This window comes from Lissotriton helveticus, chromosome 11 (genome assembly GCF_964261635.1).
Source record: "Lissotriton helveticus chromosome 11, aLisHel1.1, whole genome shotgun sequence".
In the NCBI taxonomy this organism is placed as follows: Eukaryota; Metazoa; Chordata; class Amphibia; order Caudata; family Salamandridae; genus Lissotriton; species Lissotriton helveticus.
The window spans coordinates 197530839-197546741 of record NC_136072.1 but is presented as its reverse complement, the minus strand read 5'-3'; positions in this window follow the sequence as shown (position 1 = coordinate 197546741).

Here is a 15903-nt window from a genome sequence, read left to right as displayed (position 1 = left end):
GTGGGTAAATGGATGGATAAGTGAAAGGGGGATGGAGAGAGAAAGGGAGGATGAATGACTGAAAGGGTGAATGGGTGGAAGGATACATGACTGGGTGAATGGATGAGTAAGTGAATGGGTTGATGGATGAGTAAGTGAATGGATGGCTGGGTGGAAGAGTGGATGGATGGATGATTGTACAGATGGATGGGGTGAAAGGGTGGGTAGATGAATAATGGATGGATGAGTGAAAGGGTGGATGGAGGGATGGATGAGTGAAATGATAGACAGAAGGATATATGGTGGATAGGTGTGCAAATGGTTGAATATGTTTGGATATAGATGGCCACACAGATGGAAGGACAGACCTTTTTAGTGTAAAAATAAGGCTGGGGATACTGATTACGACAGACCAAACTCAATGTTCCATTTTCTCATAGCGGGTCTCAGTACCAAAAGGTACTGAAAGCAGCAGCTGGCACAAATAAGGGTTTGGGACCAGGCACTCTGTTGGGGAAAAAAACGATGGATTGGAATGCAGCCAAAGTGATTGCCAGTGGATGAGATTAATAATTCAAGCATTCCAACCATTATAATACCTTCATTGTGTCCCAAATACTTTAAGGAAGATAACAGGAGGTACACACCACCCACCCACCCACCGGTAAAAAAATGGTGGGGAGCCACGGCCAACTGCCGATTAGGTCAGGGGAGCCACAGGTCAAAAAAGTTTGGGAACCACTGTTCTAGGCAATGCCAATTCGGCTATACTCCACAAACATGGCAAAGGACTTCTTATGAAACTGGACACTAAGTAGGTTACCTTTGCTTCTTTGTACCCATGCATTAAGGCCGATTGCCTTCTTTTTGGCGACTCTTTTGTAAAAGACCTGAATAAATACGTTACTACGTTTGCTTCCATTGATAACGCACAAGAAGGTGTTTTACCAACGGGTTTTTGTCCAGGCCAGTAGAGGCAGGAGCCGCTTTACTGGCCATCCCTACTGAAAACAAGGCTCTAGAGGATCATAGAATTAATTCCAGCTACAACTACCAGGAATTCAAACCACATTTCTATCCTCAAAGAGGGAGAGGCTACAGAAGACGTGGTAAAAAAACCTACAGAAATAATACCCAACAAGCTGAGTCCTGCTTCTGGCCCTCCTCCTGTAGGGGGCCATCTAAAGGTGTTTCTTTCAAAGTGGCAAACTCTAACTGCAGATCTCTGGGTTCTCAATTCCATCCAAGGTTATCTTATAGCATTTTATGCTCCATCTTTCCAAACAGTCTTTCCTCCTCCACTGGTCTTCTTCAAAGACATGTCAGATTCCATATCCCTAGAGATTCAATCCCTTCTGCAGAACCGAGCGATCCAAATCTCCCATCTAGATCCTTCTGGGTTATTCAACCAGTTTGTGGTATATCGATATTTTCAAAATGGAAACCATCATTCATTTCAGAGACTCTCTCTCTCTCATCACTCGCACAGAAAGTGTCTTCAGTTTCAATGGCTCGGGGCAACTTACCAGTTTTGCTCTCTTCCTTTCGGTCTGTCTTTAGCATCTTGTTGCTAACTGAGATTATGAAACCAATAGTAACCTCCTTAAGATCTCTGGGGGCCAGGATCTTAATTTACTTGGATGAAATCCTGCTCATGAGTCAGGAGTGTTAAACTCTGTTATCTCATGTGCATCTCACTCATTCTCTTCTCTCAGATCTGGGTTTCCTTTTAAATACAGAAAGGTCTCTTCTCATTCCGTCTCAACAAATCGAATTTCTGGGTTTTCTCGTAAATTCTTCCATGCCCTCTCTTTATCTCCCTCAGTCCAAGGTCTCAGCAATAAAATCCAAGATTTCTCTTGTGCCGCAGCTCCCAAATCTCTCTCAGATCCCTAACAAGGATAGTATGCCTATTGTCCTCTTTCGTCAAGCCAATCTTCTTAGGTTTCCTTCATTACCGAGCCCTTCAGTGTCTCAAAATCAGCCATTTGCATCTAGGGCTAGCCTATTCAGATCTTCTTTCTATTGAACCCTAATCCCTTCTAGAACTCCAGTGGTGGATCATCCATTTAGACGCCTGGAACAGCAGAACTGTCTTTGCATCAGTACCCGATCTTCTGGTGCAATCAGATGCAAGTCGGACGAGCTGGGCGCCGCTGTGGCGCAATTTTGACTGGAGGTACATGGTCTCTGGAGGACACCAAGTTGCACATAAACTGTTAAGAGATGCTTGCAGGTTCCTTTGCAATCAAAAACCTAGCAAAGGGCAAAATCCGTTGTTCCACCCTTCTTCGTATGGACAATGTTTATACGGTCTGCTATATAAACCATCTAGGTGGGACTAAGTCCAAGCCCCTTGCAGAATTAGTGAAAAATCTTTGGGAATTCTGACTTGTCAACAAAGTTTCTCGCAAAGGAGAGTCTTTTTCAAGGCGATCTTAATTACATTGCGGACTTGCATTCTCGTTATCTACGAGACTTCAGCGATTTGAAGCTTCATTCATCCGTCTTCCAATCTCTCTTTCAAAAGTGTGGTCCTTTTCATATCGACTTGTTTGCCTCTCATCTCAATACCCAACTTCATCGCTTCTTCAGTTTCAGTCCGGACCCATTAGTTCTAGCAGATGGTTTCCTACAGGATTGCTCTCCTCAACTCAATTATGCTCTCCCTCTTATAATGATCAACAGAGTTTGTACTCAAGTCCGGCGCCAGCTAGCTTCTGTAGTAATAGTGGTTTCTTTTTGGCAATCACAAGTATGGTTCTCAGCTTTGTTGGAATTGGCAGTGGACACACCAGTCCTTCTTTTCCCTGATCTCCTCTCAGATCTGCTGGATCACCCTCACAACCTAGTTCTCGACAACACTTTAATTCTTTATGCATGGAAAATATCGGAGCTAGCCACTTAAGCCTCAGAATTTCTCAAGAAGCTTCAGGCTTCATTTAGAGAGCTTGTGCTCCAGGGACAGCTAAAGCCTACAAGTCCTCTTGGGCTTTATGGTCAAGCTGGTGTGTGGGAAAACATCTCGATCCCTTTTCAGCACATGCAACTTACATTGTTAATTTCCTGGCGGTGGAAGTCAGTGCAGGTAAGTCTTACAGAACAAACACTCTTTACAGATCTGCTATTTCTCTCAACAATGACATCATCAATGGCAAGTATGAAACAAATGGGGGGGAGATAGAGGTATAGGCTAGGTCCACCCTCCAAAGACAGAGTAGACCTGAACAACCCGAAGTATCGGTTAAAAGAACCTAGCCAAAGGAGAGATTTCTGAACTCAATCTGAGTCCGAAAATCAGCAAGAAAGAAAATATTTCTTTCTTGAGTCCCCTCACTCACCAGGGTTTCCCCACGATGACATGCTTCATCATAGGGGCTACTCAATCCTCTAAGGACTGAGGTGTGCTACGACTTGCAGAGTTAAGTAGGAGCACTGTTGTGAAAATTATGTGTAGTGCAGGAAGTGTAGTGGAGTGGGCTAATGTGAGTTAAAAATACCTAGCTAGTGGGCGAAATAATTGTATTCTTGCTCCTAGTTGGTATAGTCTAAAAACTGGGTAGAAAACTGCAAAACCTAGCTATCTATAATGGGTTGGGTGTACCTAGTATTTCATCAACATGTTTTGAGAATTCCCCAGAGCTCTTCATCAGGACTACACAGGGACCAGCCCTATGTACTCCACTCCTAATTAACCTAAATATGGTAAAAAAACATTAAATGACGCTGCAACTAATAAGCATGCGTTAGTACATACATACGTTTGAGCATTGGCACGTAGTATATTTTAGGAAGCACAACTATCCCCATGGTCTCGGAGAGACTGTGTTTATCTCGAGTACTTGGTTTGAGATGCTCACAAGTGGAATCACCTAACTGGAACCCTCTGGACCGCTTATCATCAATGGCAAACCAGTTGGAGACCATCCACTCATACGTCGTCTTTTGAAGGGAGTAACATTTTCCAACCCTCCTTTACCAAAGTACACCAGATTATGGGATGTCAATTTGGTTTTGAATCTGTTTATCTCTTGGCCTGATGATTCTTCTTTTTCTTGGCAAATGCTTTTTGGATAACTTACAATGTTACTGTGTTTGGTTTCCATTAAATGTGTTTCTTCTCGCCAATATACCCCTTCTGATGTGATGTTTTATGTTAACAAACGCACTACAATGAATATCAATTCTGTTTTTTACCCTTATTTTCCTTCTTAACCCCAACTTTATGTGGGTCAGTGCCTCAAAGCTTATGAGCAACGAACCTCTGATCTCAGAACGTCTTCTCAGCCCCCGCTCCTCATTTCCTTCCGCAAACCTCACAAACCTGTTTCCTCTGCCACCCTAGCCCGTTGGGTCAGATGGATTATGTCCTTTGCTGTTATTAACACCTTGAATGCTATAGCAATTTCCCCCTGGTGCTGCAGGCCCTTAAATCCCATTGTTCATGACGAGCTGAGCTCGTCATGAGCACACAAGCAGTGTACTGCATGACGAGCTGAGCTCGTCATGAGCATGGATGGGGTTAAGGTTTCTTTTTTTGGGGCTCATTCAGCTGGGGGTGCCATGGATTTAAAGGCCTTTTGCGCAGGTTCCAGGTGGAGGACATTCTGAGCTTGGCCCACTGGTCCAATGATAAAGTGTTTTGTATGTTTTATTGTAAACCTGTTATCACTGCTTCTACAATAGTTGTTGATATGCTTTAAACAAGTTAAATAGGAGCCTCGGGGTTTGATATAAAATGCAGATTTTCCTAATAATTTATGAAGGAAAGTCTTTATTAAAGACACGGAGCTGAGTATTATCCCACCTTAACTCTATTTAACATGTGTTTTTGTTTCACCTGACTGTGACCACAGCATTGCCACTTACTTCCTCCTGATCATGCTCTTCAGCCATAGGATGTCTCTATGATTTATTTGCCTTTTTCATTGCCACATGGTTGTGGGTCTTCAACTGTTGTGCCTGCACAAAGACTCCTCTTTATAGAGCTTTGCCAGAATCTTGCTATGTTGACTTTAGCTTGTTTTATTGTTCTTTCCATTTTCCGTTTGTTTTCTAGACCTATCTAACTCCTCGCACAAGAAAAGAGGGCTGTTCGCAGTCAAGTTGGACGTTAAACTTGGTTCATCTTGGGATGTGTCATTTATCTTTATCTTGACTGCTGCTATTAAAATTTGAGCAAGTTTAGAAATCATAATAATCGCCTCCGTGTCTTAATAAAAGTAAGATTTTCCTTCATAAATCACTAGGAACATCTTCATTAAAAGCAACAAAGTGGTAATGAGAAGTTGTGGTACTATCCCTTCAAAATTAGAGTCAATCATTTTTATTATGCGGGGAAGCATCTTCGTACACAGCCCAGCTGCCTACATCAACTCGCCGGCAGGGCGTATTCGCACAACAATGACACAGCGTCAGGGCCTATACCCCGGAGGGCGACCCCGCGTAAACGAAGAAGCTCTCGAATCAGCCCCACCTGAGCTATAACCACCGCTTTTATAAGGGAACAAACATGAAAAACAAGACCCCCCCACCCATCCCCACCCCGCTCCGCATCAGCTTCTACCTACACCCTTCACCCTCCAGGACACGCCAGTTCCACCCAATAGCATTCAAGCAGCAGGCATAGCCCCCGCAGGTTCCAGAGGGATGAGTTGTAAGATTTGTAGATATTTCAGGCATGTCACTTCTCGAAGGTCCTTAGACAGGAGTTGTAGGAACGGACCCCAGAGCTTAGCATATTCAGAGCCTTTCCCATGCATGCCCCACGAGAGCCGTTCCATGGCTAGAATGTGCCAAAGCCTCTGAATCCAATCTCGGGGGTCAGGCACTGCCTGGGAGCCCCATTGCGCCAAGAGGACCTGTCTCACAGCCAACAAAGCCAAAGCAATCTGCCTGCCCCTCAGTGAGCGCAAGGGAAAGAACTTAGGATGGGGAAGCCCCAACAGCACATGCTCAGGCATCCCAGGGAAAGTAATCTGAAATGCAGTGTCCAACTCATCTAAGACCATGTTCCAATAACGCTCCAGCTTCGGGCAGCGCCACAGCAAGTGCACCAATGTCCCTGAAAGCCCACCAGCAGAAGCCCGACTTTGTAACATCCCATACCTTGACACGCGCCGGGGTGTAGTACCAATATGCCGCAACCTTATAGACCGACTCGGTACCCGCAGTGTTAGAGGCCGTGTACTGGGCACGATAGAAAACATGCTCCCTCTCTTTTCTCGTCAGGGGGCGCCCCAGCTCCATTTCCCAGCGGAGTTGCGCTTTCGTACGCTGCTTCTGCGGATGGCGTATAATCATCGCATATAGCTCCGAGATGAGCCTCCGGTCGTCCTTCTTACAGACCAGCCATCTATCAAACGCTGTCAAGGGCCGAGACATAAGGGCAACGTTGGCTGGTTGGGTCACCCAATGTGCCACCTGTGCATGATGGAAAGCGCCAGCCCTCGGCAGCTTGAAGTATTCTGCACATAACCGGGTAAACAAAATCAGACATCCAGATCAAAGAGGGAACCCACCCTCTTACAGCCTTCCTCTCGCCAGCGATGGAAGACTGGGGACGCGCATCCCAGCGGAAAGTCCGGGTTTTCCACGATAGGGGTCATTGGGGAGAGGAAGGTAGTCCACCCCTTACGCTGCACCAGTTGATCCCATGCCTTTAGGGTCGGGAAAGTCACTGGGGAGGAATATAGACCCCATGCCCTACACTTGTGCGCCAACCTCAACTCCCACCATATGTGAAAACCCGCCACCGTTTGGTTCCAATGTTTCTAGACAGTAGCCTATTCCATTCTACGATGTACCTAAGGCAGGACCCTTGAAAGTACGCCGTCAATAGGGGAAAGCCTAGCCCGCCCTGATGGATTGGATAGTGGTTAATTGAGTGCGTGCCCACAACCTGTGTGCAAGCATCCTAACCCCTTTGTCCCCGCAGAGGTAAAACTTGTGCCGCAAGCTCAATAAGGCATGCGCGCCCTGTCAAGGTGTTTTAGCATGCGCCTTTTCGTCTCCAACTCCCTCCATACCATCGGTGCCCCAGTCCTCTTATGAATCACCTCCAAGCCACTAACCTCCTTCTCCAGCTCAGCACGCTTCTCCTTGCGCAGGCGAGAATATGTTCCTGCAAGCGCTATAAGTTCTCCCCGCAACACCAGTTTTAAGGTCTCCCAGATCGATGCTAGGGGAGTATCCCCACCTCATTTTCGGCAAGGTAGTGGGTAATAGTGTCACGTATCTTCGCAACTACTGATTCGAGTGAAGCATTGAGTCGCGAAGGCGCCAACCAGACGGCGGCAGCCGAGCACCGCTAGAGGTAAGTACCACAGAGATAAGTGCATGATCTGATAGGGAGCACGGCACAATGTCTGCTGTTGACAGATGAGGCAAAAAGGAGGACGTGGCCAGGAAGTGGTCTAAACGCACGTATGTCTTATGGGCTGCCGAATAGTAGGTGTAGTTGCGCTCAGGGCTGGACTGGGAACCAAAACCGGCCCTGGCAAAGTGCTCGGCCGCTCCCCCCACCCCCCGCGATGGGAGGGGGAGGGGGTGCGACCGCGCTCTTTGCCAGGGCCGGTTTTCGGACGATTTTGTTACAGGGCCGGCCCTGTAACAAAAACGGCCCCCAGGGGCCCAAAACCACCCCCCACCCTTGCGGCGCAAAGAGGGATTGCCCGGTGCCTGCAACGGCCAGTCCGGGCCTGGTCGCGCTCCTGGGAATGCTGAACACGCCATACATCATGCAACCCACCCTCTAGAAGCTACTGCTTCCCCCCTTGTGACATCGCCCCCACCTGATGTGACCTCTGCTCCGACCTGTCCACCCTACCCTCCATTACAATATTCAGGTCTCCACCCACAAGAATCAGATCAGGGCATCCGGCGACGCCAACACCTGCGAGAGGGCCGCCTGCATCAAGGCTTCCTGCTTAACATTTGGGGCGAAGTGGGCCCTATTGTGAATTGCATCTCCCCCATTGCACGCAAACAGCCAAAAATCTGCCTTTAATGTCCACCACCTGAGAGATAACTTTGCAATGCGCGCGCACGCTAAACAGAATGGCCACCTCATGCTTCTTATTCGGACCCGAGGACCAAAGTTGGAGCGGGAAGAGCTTGTCTGCTATGCGCCTGACATCTCTAGAGAGGAGGTGTGTCTCCTGCAGTAGGCACACACCACCTTCCGCATTCTCCAGGAGGGAGAGAATAGCAGCGCGCTTCACTGAACTATTTAGACCCCAAACATTGAGGCTCACTACCTTTAGGTCCCTACCCACCATATCATCGAAAGTAAGGATGCAAAATCCACTCCGCTTGCGAAATTTGCGAATTTTTGGCAATTTCGCAATCCGCGAATCTCGCAAAATTGGTGAAAAATTCGCGAATTCGCGAGCGGGCGGATATTTATTTTTGGCCCCAGGAAGCACAGTTAAGGCAGGTGCTCGAGTTGAAGCTAACTTTGTAACCATTTTAGAATGGCGCCGGCAAGCTGCCAGAGTGCTAGCTGGCGCCATTCTAAAATAGTTACAAAGTTAGCTTCAACACGGGCACCTGCCTTAACTCTGTAAGTGCTTCCTGTGGGACAAAAATTAAACCTCAACAGGAAGCAATTACAGATGTAAATAAAGCAGCTGCCCGAGTTGAAGCTCAAATTCAGTAACGTTTTTATCCAAAACATTAGTGAGCACGGTCGAGGCAGGGCAAGTGTGCTTTAACCCCTGATCTGCCATCGAAAATTATCTGTAATACCCGAGAGAGGTCTTTGCATCCCTGAGTTTCTCGCGCGCAATCCCCTTTCCTGTGACCAGGAGGCTGCTTTCTCCTCACCCTCTACCCTGCTCGCTCTCTGACCCTTTATACACGAGGCATGTGGACACACAGAGAAGCCCCGCACCACACACTAGCAATATCAAACGTCTTCCCGCCCTTTCCCAACTATGATGGACAGCTCACTCAAGGGACCTCGGCGCCTTTTGGCGCTGTGGCAAAGTTACAGGCACACATGGTCAGTGGAGACAAATCTTCTGGCCCTACGCAGCTGTAGTGTAGGAAAAGCACTATCATTTATCCAGCGAGGTAGCACTTACTGGATTAGCCAGTAGTACTCCAGTTGAGTAGAGGTATTGAACAAAACTGTGGCATCTTTGTGGATAACTATGCAGGGCAGGATTCATTCTGGCACGAGGCTCCTGTCACAAAAATTAAACCTCAACAGAAAGCACTTACAGATATAAATAAAGCAGGTGCCTGAGTTGAAGCTCAAATTCAGTAACGTTTTAATCAGCCCAAAACATTAATGAGCACGGTCGAGGCTGGGCAAGTGTGCTTTAACCCCATATCTGCCATTGAAAATGAGCTGTAATACTCGAGGGAGATCTTTGAATCCATGGGTTTCTCGAGCGCAATCCCTGTGTAGTTCCTGTGACCAGGAGGCTGCTTTATCCTCACCTGCTGCCCTGCTCGCTCTCTGACCCTTTATACACAAGAGGCATGTTGACACGCATAGAAGCCCCGCCCGTTTGGCCCCGCACCACACACTAGCGGTATCAAACGTCTTACCGCCCTTTCCCAACTATGATGGACAGCTCACTCAAGGGACCTCGGCGCCTTTTGGCGCGGTGGCAAAGTTACAGGCACACATGTACAGGAATTTTGTACAGGAATTTATATAGCGCAAATCACCAAGCGGTCTCTAAGCGCTTGCTTAGGGAACCCGTCCTGGTATTCCCCTGTGAGATAACCCCGGCAGGGTATCCGCAAGGTGAAAGCCAGGCATCCCACCGCGAGGGGCTGTTGTGGAGATTAAGCAAGCTATTGCCCAGAGTCGCAGAGTGTGAACCCATGAATCGAGTAGGCACCGGAGCAAGAATTGTCGAGTCCATGGACATTTTAGGACTCAAGACCCCGCCGAGCCGGGAATTGAACCCTGGTCCCGGGCTGACCTCTGCTTCCAGGTATGCCTCCTCTAACCAGTGAGCCCACATGGTCAGTGGAGACAAATCATCTGGCCATTTACGCAGCTACAGTGTAGGAAAAACACTATACATTTACCCAACGAGGTAGCACTTACTGGATTAGCCAGTAGAAAGTACTCCAGTGCAAATCGCAAAAAAAATCGCGAGTTCATGGGAATATCCACAAATTCGTGGATTTGTTTGCGATTTCGCGGACCGCAGACCCGCAAAATTCGCCCACAGTTATCCTTAACACGAAAGTCTGCAAAGTTGAGCAAAATTGTACGTGGTATCATTGAGTTTGGGAAGGGGTGAGCAGGAACTCGATGTGCCCTTGTGATGGTTAAGTCTCCTTGAAATGCGGGAAGAAACTTTTGTTTAATAAACATGTTGACCCATTGGAGAGTTTGAGTCCCTTCAATTTCTTCGGAGACCCCCACTATACAAAGGTTCGACCTCCGGGAATGATTCTCGACACTCTAACTTGTTCTCCAAAATACGTTTGTTTTTTGCTGCTTCGTTTACCTTCCTTAGCATCTCATTCATTTGATCTTCCAGCAGTGAGATTCTGGTTTCAGCTTCCAGCAATTTGATTGGGAGACATGTCATTGCTTCTTCAATTTTGCCTAGCCATTGATGTAAAGAGGCATCTTGAGTTTTTGTGATTTTTTCATTTCCCTAACCTCTTCCAGAATAAGGTTCAACATGTCTCTTATGTCCATCTGATGCACAAAGGGTGCCTCTACCCTATTACTACAATTAATTTGTGATGCCGTCCCATCCTGGTTCAAATTCTCAGCGGATGAGTTCTCCGTTTCCAGGAAGGCGTTACCTGGCGGTGTCCCCCAAATCAGAGGCTGAGACTGAGGTCGGAGTTGAGACTGGAATTGGGCTACGTCCTGTGGTGGTGGAGAATATTGTGCCTCTCTTACTGCCATCTTGTTGCCTTCCAACGGAAGTGTAATTAGCTGGGTCGGGCTAAGAGCGAATATATGATTTTTCAACGATTTCAAGTTCCACGCATGGCATAACCACGCGAATTTTACATCGCAAGTGGCTTTACCACGCTGGAATTTACAACGAAGGATTGTACCACGTCTTACCTGCACGTCTTTCTCCAGCAGCCCTTACTTCCATCTACCATGGAAACAAGCGTCAAAACACGTCCTCCAAAATAAATAAAGGACTTCTTTTTTGACGTACACTGCACGTCTTTGGGGGAGGCTCTTTCCTTTTACTTCATTAATACCACAGAGCGTTTTTTTTTTTAATCTAACTCGCTCCTTAATTGTTGTTATTTTTTGGGGGGGAGACCCCCCCAGCCCCCCTAGCCCCCCTCCCAACCCTCCCCCAGCCCCCACAGCACGACTGGACGGAATACCACGTCTCCCCCCAACCCACGCTGAACGTACTTTCGTGTTATAGACGGTCGTGGAAGGCACCCACGTTGAAAAAACGTTTGCGTGGTAAGTGTACCGTGGTAAACGTTATGCGTGGGGATGCCTTCGTAGTAAATGATGTTTCCCGGTGGAGAATATTGTGCCTCTCTTACTGCCATCTTGTTGCCTTCCAACGGAAGTGTAATTAGCTGGGTCGGGCTAAGAGCCTCCTTTTCTGCCAAAGTTGATGACAGAGTTGATGATTTTGATTCTGATGGAAACCCCTGGTCTTGGTCCTGGACTGCCGGGGTTTCCTTAGGGGATGGTGGTGAGGCCTGTCCAGACAGCTGGGCGCACTGTGATGTTATCAGGTCCTGTGCAGAACCTTCCGATAAATTGCATGATGTCTCTGGTGGCGCATTTGGTGCCTTTATAATCGATCTGAGAAGAGGTGCTAGGGATGCTTTTTTTTCAGGAAGAGAAGAAATTCCTTTGCACCTTGTAACTCCTTTTTGTGTCCATCGACTATGTAAATGTAAATGTCATGTAAATGTCATGGTACTTATAGAGCGCACTGTCACCAGACGCTCACCTTGCGGTGTCGCCTATTCGGCTTCCTGGCGCTGATAATCATACCGCTGTGGAACCCCTCCTGGCTTTCCCTGTGAGTGTCCACTCCTGAGCTAAAAAACGGTGATGGATCAAGCCCTGATCTTTGGACTGGGTAAGAGTGGTCTGCTTAATTCAGGCACTCTGTTCATCACCACCCCCTTTTCTGAATCCCAGGGTGAAGCCAGGCATCCTTAGCGCTGTTGGGGCCGGTGTGGAGGCTAAGCAAGCGATTGCCCAGAGTTGCAGCGTGGGGCCCGTGATTAGAATAGGCACCGAGGCGAGAATTAACAGGTCCGAGGAAGTTGAGCCCGAGACCCCACCGAGGTGGGAATCGAACCCTGGTCTCTGGCCAGAACTCTGCATCAGGGTCTGCCGCTCTAACCATTGAGCCACACCCTATTGGGGTGTCTTGTCGATGCCATCCTCCAACATGCTCTAAATGACCGATCTCACTTCATTTGATTCTTGGAGTTCTTCCGATTTTGCTGAAAATATAGAATGAACAGGACTCGTCTGGGGTAGCTTGGATTGTGGCTCTTTTTGCCCTTTCACTGTCTTGAACTGTTTTAAAACAGTTCGGTTTTAAGACCCTTCCTACTGTGTCCTTAGGATTACTTTGTTAATATTGACAGATCACAGTTGAGGTGGCACATAACCAGCAGAAGAAACACACAAACAGGAAAAACCCAGATTAGTCCCTCAGATAAGCAGCAATACCACAATGGTCAGTAGAGATTGGACTCCAAAAAAACGTTCCTTGCTGATGGGGCGCGCGTTCCAAAAACATCATAAAGTTAGATGCCACATCAAGTTAGGAACACTCAGCCAATCAGGACACAGCACACACAGCACATGCAGTGATCACGCGCTCCCCATGCTGGACATCTGGATACGTTACCTGCTGGCAATCCTTGTGTCCAAGCAAGGTCGAGACCCACATTCACTTGTCATCAGGTGGGAGTAATTTATGGCTGCATGACTAGGCCCACATTCCTTACCCTAAAACAGAATCTATGAATTGTTTTATGATGCTCCAAGAAATGTATATACACGGGCTCAAAATGACTGTTCAATGAGCCAGTCTTCAGACCTGTTTTAGTGTGATGTTTTCCTGCCTCAGGGTTTAATTAAATCAACTGTTCCTGTTTTGCCAAACGCCTCTTGTCTACGTTTTTTAAACATAAAATCATATTCGACCAACATCTTCAACAAGAAGTTTGCTTTTTATCCTCCCATTTTGATGTCCCACTTCTGAAATATACATTGTATACAGTTTGCCTGCCAGAGCCAAAATCCTGCTGATCGATAATTCCCCCAGCTGAACCCAGATGTGAGTGAAATCACACAATTTTGCATGTATATATATATATTTTTTTAAGCTATGCATACTACGCAAATTTCATTTGGCAGTCGTGTCCATAACATTTGTGTATAAGGTATGCCCTCAAGCATTAAAGTCATGAAATATACCCCTCCTTGCATTTTCCATCCATACAGATTTTAAACTCACATGGCAAATGTTTCAAGCTTAGTGCTCGCAACCTTGCCCAATCTATTTTCACACATTATTGCTGGACATTTGATGTTTTAACAAGTCCATTGGGAGTGAAAATTAAACATAAAGCATTAGCGAGTGTAAAAGACTATGGGCCATATGTATCAAGCCCAAATGGGTTCGCAAATGCCGAAATTCGCAGAATTCCGTCGTTTGCGAACCCATTTTCGCTAAATGGAATGTATGAAACAATTTTGGTGCAAAATAAGGAATCGCAAAATTTGCCATTCCTTATTTTGCGATTGCATTTAAGGAATTGCAAATTTTGCGATTCCTTAAATGCAATGTATCAAGGAAAAAAAAATACCAAAATGCCCTTAAGGAATCGCAAATTACCACCAACTTCTAGTTGGTGGTAAGTTGTGAAATCTTTTAAAAAAGCATTTTTTTTAAAAATCAAAAGGTGCCATGTGACACTCATACATGCCCTTAGGGCATGATGTGCACCATATGCGCACACATGTCATTTTCAGGGGTGCAGCACGGTGTCCTTTGGACACCCCTGCACCCTTTAAAATATTCTCAATTTGCGATTAGCAAATTGCTAATCGCACAATTCCCCTTCATTCCTATGGGCCTCCTGGCCCATAGAAATGAATAGGAAATGATTCCTTAATTGCGATTAGCAATTTGCTAATCGCAATTAAGGAATTCTAAGGAATCGCTAAAAAGAAGCGATTTTCTACATACATACCATTTTGCGATTTCTAAATAGTGATTCCTTAAAAATCGCTATTTAGGAATCTCAAAACGGAATGTTGATACATATGGCCATAAATGATAAAAACTACACATACCCAAACAAACAGGAAGTACGCAAGATTGCTTTTGTGTAAATACAATTTCACCTGACCCAGCTGAGACACCTGGTCAATAGGTAGCAATAAATGACAGCTGGTCAATTGGTAGCAATAATGCACTGCACAGTGTCTGATCCAATAACTGAGGCTTTGCCGAGCTTCCATGCCCAGAGCTATTGATATGCAGAAGTCCATTATCAGTACTAATGTACTTGACAGGGCCTCCCTACCCAGAGGTAATGCGCTGCATAGCACCTGTTTCCAGGTCGGAGGCACTTCCAGGCACTATATCATGAGCTAGCACACTTAGTGGGTTCCAGATTTGAGTTACTGCTCTGCACAGGTTCTGCACCCATAGTGAAGAAACTTTCCCAGAGTCCTCCCCCAAAGGCGACACACTTCGCACTGTCCATGACCAGAGCTAGTGACAAACTGTTCATGCCCAAAGTTGAATCAGTGCACAGAATCCATATCCAGAGATGGGACACTGCACAGTGTCCCTGCACAGAGCTGAAAACCTGCCCAGGATCCCCACCCAGAGTTGAGACACTCGGGGGCAGATCTACTAACATTTGGCACAACCTAACTCAGCTAGACAACTTACTGCACTGTGCTGTGTCAAATGAAGAGGGCAGGAATCATCATAATGACTTACATATGTTGCACTCTTACTCTCCCTCTGCGCTTTCTCATTTATGGAAACCAGGCGCCAACGCAGGCACCCTTGCACCAAGGTGCAAAACAATTATCAGAGACATTTTACTTTTGTGTTTCCTTGCTTTACTCTAGGTTCACTAAGCCACACATGGGCAACACAAGCTCTTAGTAAATCTGGGCTTCGATACATTGCCTACCCAGAACGGAGGCACCGCACATGGAACATAACAACTGTACATACTGTCGAGCCCATAAAATATACATTCTCAAAACTGATAGGCTTTTAAAAGTGCACACCACAAACTTCATGTCCATATTAGATGCAGGCTAAGTACCAAGGTCTCTTTTATGAAATTACCAGGCAAATATATAAAGTGCACCTCATATGTGTATGGCTGATAATTCACCTTCATCTCAGATAACTGCATACACAAACATTAGCACTGATTAAGTAAGATATATGGTCGGTCAACCACATAATAAATACGCCTTAATGTAATGGCTAGTGAACGTGCATTATCTAAAATGCAATCATCAATAACTAACATAAAATAAAAACATTAGGCATCTTCACATTGAAATAAGTGCTACGTCCAACAGAAAATATCCCAGGTACATAGCAAACAATGCAGAAAAGGAGCAGCAAAATATTTTTTTAATGAATGTGTGTAGCATAAGGTAGACAAGTACAGGGCATTTTTAAGTCTGGCAAAAGACCACGTTAGCCATTTTGAGACCTCATCAATTCTTGAAAAAAGCACTGCAGGAGGAAGGGAACTCTTCGGGTCAGCTTCCTTCAGCTACTGGCATTCAAGTGTTTTTCAGGGTTTGCCATTACTTGCATAGGCTGTGTATCAAAGCCATTTCATGGACACATTGTCCTATGCTTGTTCTTGTAATTTGCTAGTCACTATTTCTTGCAAATTACGAGTCGCTATTTCTCACAGTTATACATCTGGCCCATAGTC